Source organism: Lepisosteus oculatus, chromosome 20 (genome assembly GCF_040954835.1).
Source record: "Lepisosteus oculatus isolate fLepOcu1 chromosome 20, fLepOcu1.hap2, whole genome shotgun sequence".
Lineage (NCBI taxonomy): Eukaryota > Metazoa > Chordata > Actinopteri > Semionotiformes > Lepisosteidae > Lepisosteus > Lepisosteus oculatus.
Window position 1 is genome coordinate 14,481,703 of NC_090715.1, and position 7,717 is coordinate 14,489,419.

A 7,717-nucleotide genomic window follows, 5' to 3' on the forward strand; every position below is an offset into this window, starting at 1 on the left:
GCGGCTCATTTACCCTACAGGGCGTTGAAAAGCTCTCTGATCAAACCAGCTCGTTATTTTAGAGTAAAAACGAGAAAAAGTAGCAGTGTGAAGAAAAACTTTTTGCATCTGACTCTTCCATTTTACACAAAAGTAAAACACAAAACTGCCTTTTCTCAGAAACGCATCCGCCTACTACAAACACAATGTGCTTTTAATAGACTGTACCAGCAAGCATAAGAGCTCTGTTGATCTCTAATAAATTAAGAATCTGTCTGGAGTAAAGGGAACATGCTACTGTCTGAGAACTGATTATCAATATATCAAATAATTTGTCATTAGCTTATATATTTACCTTCCATAGCGCAAACACCTCTCCTTTCATCCCTAGAATACAGACCAGAACTACTGTACAGTGTTGCAGTGGTCTGGTAGACCTGTGCAGGCAGTGATGTGCATTTTTTCAGAGAAGACAGTATATTGATCCCCTTGTAATAATTTATTACATAATGCCACAGTGGGTATAGCCCATGGCTTATGACAAAACCCTAAACCAGAGAAGTGGAGGTGTATATTTTATATAGGTATACCAGGCGACAGTGAAAGAAAAATGGTTTTCTGGAGCTGAGAGCTGGATATTTAGAGTAGTAATAACTTTTTTTTATATTTGCTGCAGAAACATTTTACACTAAACTGCAAAATAATTGAAGGTGGGTAGCAGCAAGTTCTGTAGACTGTAATGAAGTTATTGCTCCACAAAATAAATGCTTGGACTCTTGGACCAAGAGCTACACCCAAGAATTAAACTCATCCGTCTTAAAAGATTAGTTCCCTCCTAAGAAACATAATAAAACAACTGTATGAATGTCATATGCATATACTTAAGGTGTTGTACTTAGTACAAGTAAACAAGCTCTATCTTCTATATTGTTGCAGAGATAATTGAGCACATTCACCATGTGTCGCCAAAAGGAGATGTTAAGAAATTTTATTTTAATAGGTAATGTGGCTCACTAAATGTCATAGCCTAGGCACATTTCTTTTGAAGTCCTATGGTTAAAATGTAGACACTAAAAAAAAAAGCCAGTCAAATCTGACACCTGTGGGTATCCAAAAAAATCCTGAATAACATGAATATTCTAAATCTATCTCACATCATGGTATTATTCCATATGGATAACAGGAACCTAAAAAGAGAAAACTTTTTTCCAGCGGAGTCAAAGCTATCCAGATGGTGATGTCTTTAATCTCTCCATATGTTCAGATCTCAGACAAACACTGTTTACAGCTCAGTAAATACAATTGTTGCACAATTGTTGCTTCTTGCACATTGATGGGCATTTGGCTTTTCAGTTCTGTTTTTAGAAGCCAAGTAAAAAAAAGACAAAATAATAACATAATTATTCTGAGAATCATGCAGCTAAACAGGTAGTTCTCCCACTTGCTTGTTGTTTGCTTTGTTGGGACTATATGAATGTACTGTATAGCACAGATGTGGATATTTTATACAAGAAGAATGATTTGTTGGTAGTACTGTTAGATTGTAAAAACCAGACGAGAATACCAAATGTTAAAATGGGGTACGTATGTTATCACACCAATCATATGTTTGGTTTGAAGGCCTTCATTCACAGTTAGCACCACATTACCAACACCAGAGCAAAAACTCTTAAATTTATACACACTGTCTATACATTATTTTTAAAAGCAAGCCAATATTAAACTCCACCATTAAAAGGAGTGTAGGACACACATTTCCAGCATTAGATGAGAATTATTTGTTTTTACACTTTGTGATAACATCCTTTGCAAATGTAAGTGCCTTTCTTCCTTGTTTTTCTTTCTTTCTGGGCTATTGTTTTATTTTTACTGTTAAGACGATTATAACATTAAGATTCCAGAACACATACTACCTCTGCAGGCCCTTTCCATTTTTACAGCAATCCTTTAATCCACCTATTGTTTTTGATGCTAAACAAAGCTTCACCCCTGGAAATGAGCTCACACAACATGTGGTGCCATTCTGGCTTTTACCTCATTGAGCAATCCCCAGTTCTTAGTTTCTCCTATGACTAAAGAGCTAAATTGACTTACAGCATTTAATCTATTTTATTTCCATTAAATGATGTGTTGTCTTGTCATGAGTTCTTATCTTTTGCTAGTTTCATTTGCATGAACAGAAATGCAGTGCATTAAAAACCAATCAACACAGTTACAATCCCCTGCATTCCTTAATTTTCCTGTTCAACGTTCTAATATATTGTAATTAAGCCTAGTTTAGACCAAACACATTAAAACTGACCCCCCTCTCTCCACCTTTCAATTTAAAATGATTGCAAAAAGGACAATAGGCAATTTTGATTGCTTTCAGGAGGTTTTGTGTAAATAGATCTTTGAAAGTCAGCCAAACTGCATTAGCAACTACGCGTTTATTAGAACAGTCTCGGCTTTAGCAATCTCATTTGAATGCTATTAATATTTAAAGTTTGCTTGCAGGATGGAATTTTTTGCCCCTATTAGAAGTTGTCCTTTAAGGGAACGGCTCATTCTTAATCCTAAAGTTCTAAAGCTTTGCACAAAGTTTCATCTTAGATGTTAACCTGTACATTTCTATTAAGAATTGTCAGACTGCTACCCTCTAAGATTCAGCATTTTGCTATAAACACACTGTAGGCTATATTCTAAAATAATTGAGACACCTGTATAATAGAAAATGTCAACCTGTTTATTGAAACTTGGTGTGGATGTAACAAGACCAGGTTTCAAGCAGTCATCCATGTAACTGTCTGTCATTACCACTCTATATTGTGATGTCATATGTATTATGCATGACAATAGGCAAGAGGTAAGATAATTAAGAAAAGTTTAAATGCAAAATGCAACCTTCTGTATCTCTGTTATAATGCACTGCCTGCCTACAAATGGGAAATATTTCTCTATATTATTTTGAGGTCATTGTCAATGGTTATTATTTCATTTTCAGAACCCCATTGTTAAGATTAAACACTGGCCAACAGTAACAATCGAGAAGGGTTTTTATCAGCAGGAGAAGTCATCAATAGAAAAAGGAACATGGCAAACAGCTCCTGTAACAAATGGAGTATTGAATTAATCCTGGACTTTTCAAAAGGGAACACACCTGCTGCCTTTTGATATTCTGGTGAGTCAGAATTGGAAAGTAATTAAGGATTTACTAGTTTCAGTACATTTTGAATGTGTCTGATAACACGACTCAATGTTTCAGCTGTGGAGCCTTCTTCACACCTGAAGAAGGCTCCACAACCAAAACGTTATGTCTCTTTCCTTTTCAGCAGGGAATAAACCTTTACTTGTTCCTTTGCAGCCTGCGCATGCTGACGCAGCTCCCTGCTTGATAGATTCAATATATTAATTCTAAGAAAAATGTGTGTCAATAGACACACGATATCTGAATTTTGCAGCGTTTTACTTAAAACCCTCACTTCTGGGTTACCAGTTGAAATGTAAATGCAGATGTTTTGGAAAAATTTAATTTAAAACTTAAACCAACCCTTTTTTACCATCATGACATTCCAGTGCGGGACGTAGTGATCTTCTGGGCAGACTAAGGGACTAGCTGGTTCTTTACACTACAATCATCAAAAAACGTTCTGATGTGAAAACATTCAGCTCTGCTGACAGTTGGCCTTTTAAGTTTGTTTTATTCTCGCTGGCTTTCACGAGAGCACCACTGCAACCAGCAAATCATCTTTGGCATTTTTATGAGCTGTTTTGAAATGCCTTTCAATCTCTTTTTTGCTTTGCCATTGCCAAGTGCGTACAGCAAATTAAACAAACACTTATCGTTCATCGGTACTCGGATTTGATTCTGCTTAACTGCTGCTGGGAAGCCACATTCAAAGTGAGGCTTCAGAAGACTTAACTTTGCCATCTGTGAGCTAAAAACAAATGTAAAAAAAGTGTTTGAGGATGTTGTGTTGAGCAAGCTTAGAAAATAAACAGTGATTCAGTTCGCTGAGTGTGGCTTATAAACAGTTTCTTATTGCTACAGCAAATTGTAAACATTTAACATAATAATTAGCAAGAAAGTGGATAAACATTGTTTTGTTTTGTAGTCAGTTGCCTTCTTGTGCATTTAGTACTTAAGAAGATTTATCATGGCATGAGATGGCAGATAATTATATAAGTTAGTAGGTTTTTTCTACTTCATTTATCTCAGCCAAAATGCAATCTGTGCACTTTGTGACATGGTTTTCAAAGCATTTTCATCTTAGAATTGCAGCAGCCTTAATAAGACCAGATGAACTTATCAGGTAATGTCACCGCCAATCAAGAAACTCTTTTCTTGCAAATGTGATTTTAATGCTCCGGCACTTTTATTTATTTATTTTGTTATCGGTGATAGACGGCGAACACTGTGGCAATGGAGGGGGGTCAGCCAGTGAAGAAGGAGGAGATTAGAAGTCATGCAGCCTACCTGTTCCTGCCTGTGGTGTGTCCGCAAAAAACACATTTCATAAATCTTTTCCATGATTAAAGTTATGACACTTGTTGCCTCACTAAATGTCATTTTTATATGAAAAATTTACCACTTGTCATCTGCTTATCTAAAGGTCTGCCCTTCCAAATTCTTCTCACCTGGGGATATTTTCTACTTTCTCATGTAACTTTCCTTGACTTGCCTTGACAACTGGCAATAACTACATTTAAAAATAAAGGCACAACTGAAAAACACATTTTATGGTTCATTTCAAAATAAATAATTGTGCCTGGATCTGAACATTTTAAAGCCAGTTGAAACAGGGCAATAGTGGGATCAGTTTAAAATACATTTTTCACTGTTATTCAGGACACTGGAATGCAAATACTAGATGCTACTGTATTTTAGCTGTTTAGTCCTACAAGAGTTGAATGAATAGGTTTTGAATATGCTTAAAATGTGTTTTCCATTGTTACAAATATTAGTATTGTTATAATATATATATACACAATATTTTCGTTCTTAGTACAGTAATAAAAATTATCCGTCGGCTTCATCAGGATCAGTTTCTTCTGTCTGTACATAAGTAGATGTGTTAGAATAAGTACTTTCAATATTTTCAATGCTTAAACAACTAGCATTTTTTCCCGCCCTTGAACCGTTTTGTTTGATCACACTTCAGATGCTTTCCTGGGAACAAAATATCAATTACCCGCCTTCCCGAGTGTTTCGAGCAGTCAGGTGGAGCTCTGCATCGTGTCCTATGCTGTCCCCAGCTGTGACGGGGATTCTCCTGGTAGCTGTACACTGGTGGCAGGAGTAAGGGAGCACTAGTGAGCCAGCGTTCCTCAGATCTCAGACACACAGCAGCTCTGATGACTTGCTAGGTGCCTGCAGCTGGTGATGGTTTCAGGGTGATGTGTTCTTTCTGCAGCCAGGAGCTTTCCTAGCTTTCCCGTCGAGACATGACTGGTTCTGACGTTGGAGGATCAGGTCCTGATTTTTCTTGTTCAGGTACAGGCGCCAAGTCTTAAACAGCTGACTACTCCCTGCTGGTTGTGCATATAATATTATAAAATTGTGAATTTCCAAATGTTTTTTTAAAAAAGAAATAAACTAATTGGCTAAACAGGACATTACTGACACAGTAAGAAAATATGAAACTGCAGTTATATTTGTTTTAAAACATTTGTTTTTAAATTCAAGTATTTTCTTCAAATTTTCTTGTACTGAAAACCAACACTGTTGAAAACTGTGCTCTAGGTTCAGAATCCAGTACTTAGTTCCTCCCTCAAGGTCAGTGGTAGCTTTGTAAATTAACTGGCCTCTGATTTACTTTTTTATGTGTACAAATTTAATCAAAACAACTTTCCAAGAAGGCTTTAGAATACTATGCAAGCATAAGTATTTAGAAAGGTACCAGGTCATATTCTGAAAAAACACATTTTACCCTCTGTGAATAGCAGAAATACATATCTTTTTTTAAAATATTTGAAGTCAAGTAGGCTTGAGTTTCTCAAGAGCGAGCAATAACTGAACATGAAAAAGCTGTGAAAGTTACAACACTCCTTTTACGGCTCTCTAACACTGATGAAGGTGGAAGCATAATTTATTTTTCCCTTCAGTTCTAATGGAATTGATCATACTTCACAAAATTCTAGAACTGTGAGGAATCATATCAGTTTTTAAACCTGATATAGATGAGTGCACTAAGACAGTGCCATTTGGATTAGTAAAAGAAAGTCTAAATCGGTATTTTCTCCTTGTGATTCTGAATCTTTCAGAATTTGGCCGCATTGGTGGAGACTAATTAACAGAGTGAACTGGATTCACCTTACTGCGCCTTTTAGCACAGTGTTATTATGACAATGGTTTAGTTATTACAAAAAAAGGCAACTTTGTTAGCTTGTTTCCTCTTTTACCTAAATCACTTGGGGTGATTGGGCCGTAAAGCCTGAAATTTTAGAACATACTTAAGCATTAATGTCTTTTTTTTCTAGTTTTGCCAAACTAGAAACAACAGGAATGGTTAAAAATCAGAGGTCATCGTTAGGCTCATCTACTGTAGTTCATTTCGTTCCTTGTAGCTCGTAGATCTGTGAAAATCTTATTTGAGAGCTGCTTCCTGAAAGAAGCCAGGGTTACATGTTTGTCAGAATGATTCAATAGCTTGGGTAACTTTCTCTTGAGGATTTTGAATATGTGGATCAGTTCCTTTCCGTTCTTCTTTGTTCAAGATTTAAGACTAACTCTTATAGTCTTTTAGCACACGACATTCCTTTATATTCCAATTGTCACCTGACTCTGAGTATTCATCCCCTACCTGTGCCCTTTTTTTCTATAAAGCATCTCTTATTCCAAATGCAAGCATTACTGTGAGTGCAAACTACCTGCAGCATAATAAATAATCATTTTGAGCATCTTTATCAAAAGTGTACTGACAATCTAAATACATTTTGCAGTAATCTAAATTTGTTTACTGCAATGGGGTATCTAAATCCACATTGAACAAACTTCTGTATGTCCAGAATTCAGCAGCCAGATTTCTGACCAGACCTCGCGTAAGACATCACATTATTCCTGACCTAGACTCCTTGCACTGGCTTCCTATTTGATTTCGTGTCGACTTCAAAATGCTCATGCTCATCTATAAGTCTCCACACGGCTTGGCAACTTAGTAATTCTTATTATATTATAAATATACCATATTGTGAGCTCTTTTATTAATCATTAACCGACGACAAGTGGTAACTTCTTAAAAAAACTAACATTTTTTAATACATGTTTATTTTAACTGAGTGTGCGTGGTTTATGGCCAAACTGTGTAGGATTTGACTTTCATTGTCGTTAAGGCTAGCTAAGAACTCCACTGGGAAATGCTGTGGGGCTGTGGACAATTCAACAGGAATCGCTTGTGTGGCAGCCTTTGAGAAACTCAAGTCCAACATTAATGGCAGTTAATGTATGTCAGGATGAATAAAGACGCTTCAGACAGGGTGCTTGCTGTTCTTAATACCTTAAATGGTACGTTAGGGCTAAGCAGTGTCTCTGAACTGAACTGTTTCAGTAGTTTCTTCCTTCCCACATTCTGTATTTCTCAACAAGTTTTCATAATCCCCCGTGTAGTGGAAGGCTTTTGTGTAATGCCTATGACAGGTTTAGAGTTGTTTTCTTTTAAATGAAGGCCTTTAATATGCCACAGATGACTTGGCAAGGAATGCTCATGTTGCGTGCTTGTTATGTATCCACTGTGCCAACTTCTTTTGGCTAGAGAACAGG

General features: G+C 36.5%; 1 long non-coding RNA gene across 1 annotated transcript in view; it reads left to right on the top strand.

Annotated features, from left to right (window-relative positions):
- The window catches only part of LOC107080004 (uncharacterized), a 41,133-nt gene extending 36,332 nt beyond the window's left edge, over positions 1 to 4,801 (top strand). Inside the window, exons 3-4 of the long non-coding RNA XR_001480894.2 lie at positions 2,963 to 3,139; positions 4,364 to 4,801. This is a non-coding gene — a long non-coding RNA (uncharacterized lncRNA). The remainder of the gene's footprint in view (positions 1 to 2,962; positions 3,140 to 4,363) is intronic.
- Positions 4,802 to 7,717: the final 2,916 nt, after the last annotated feature.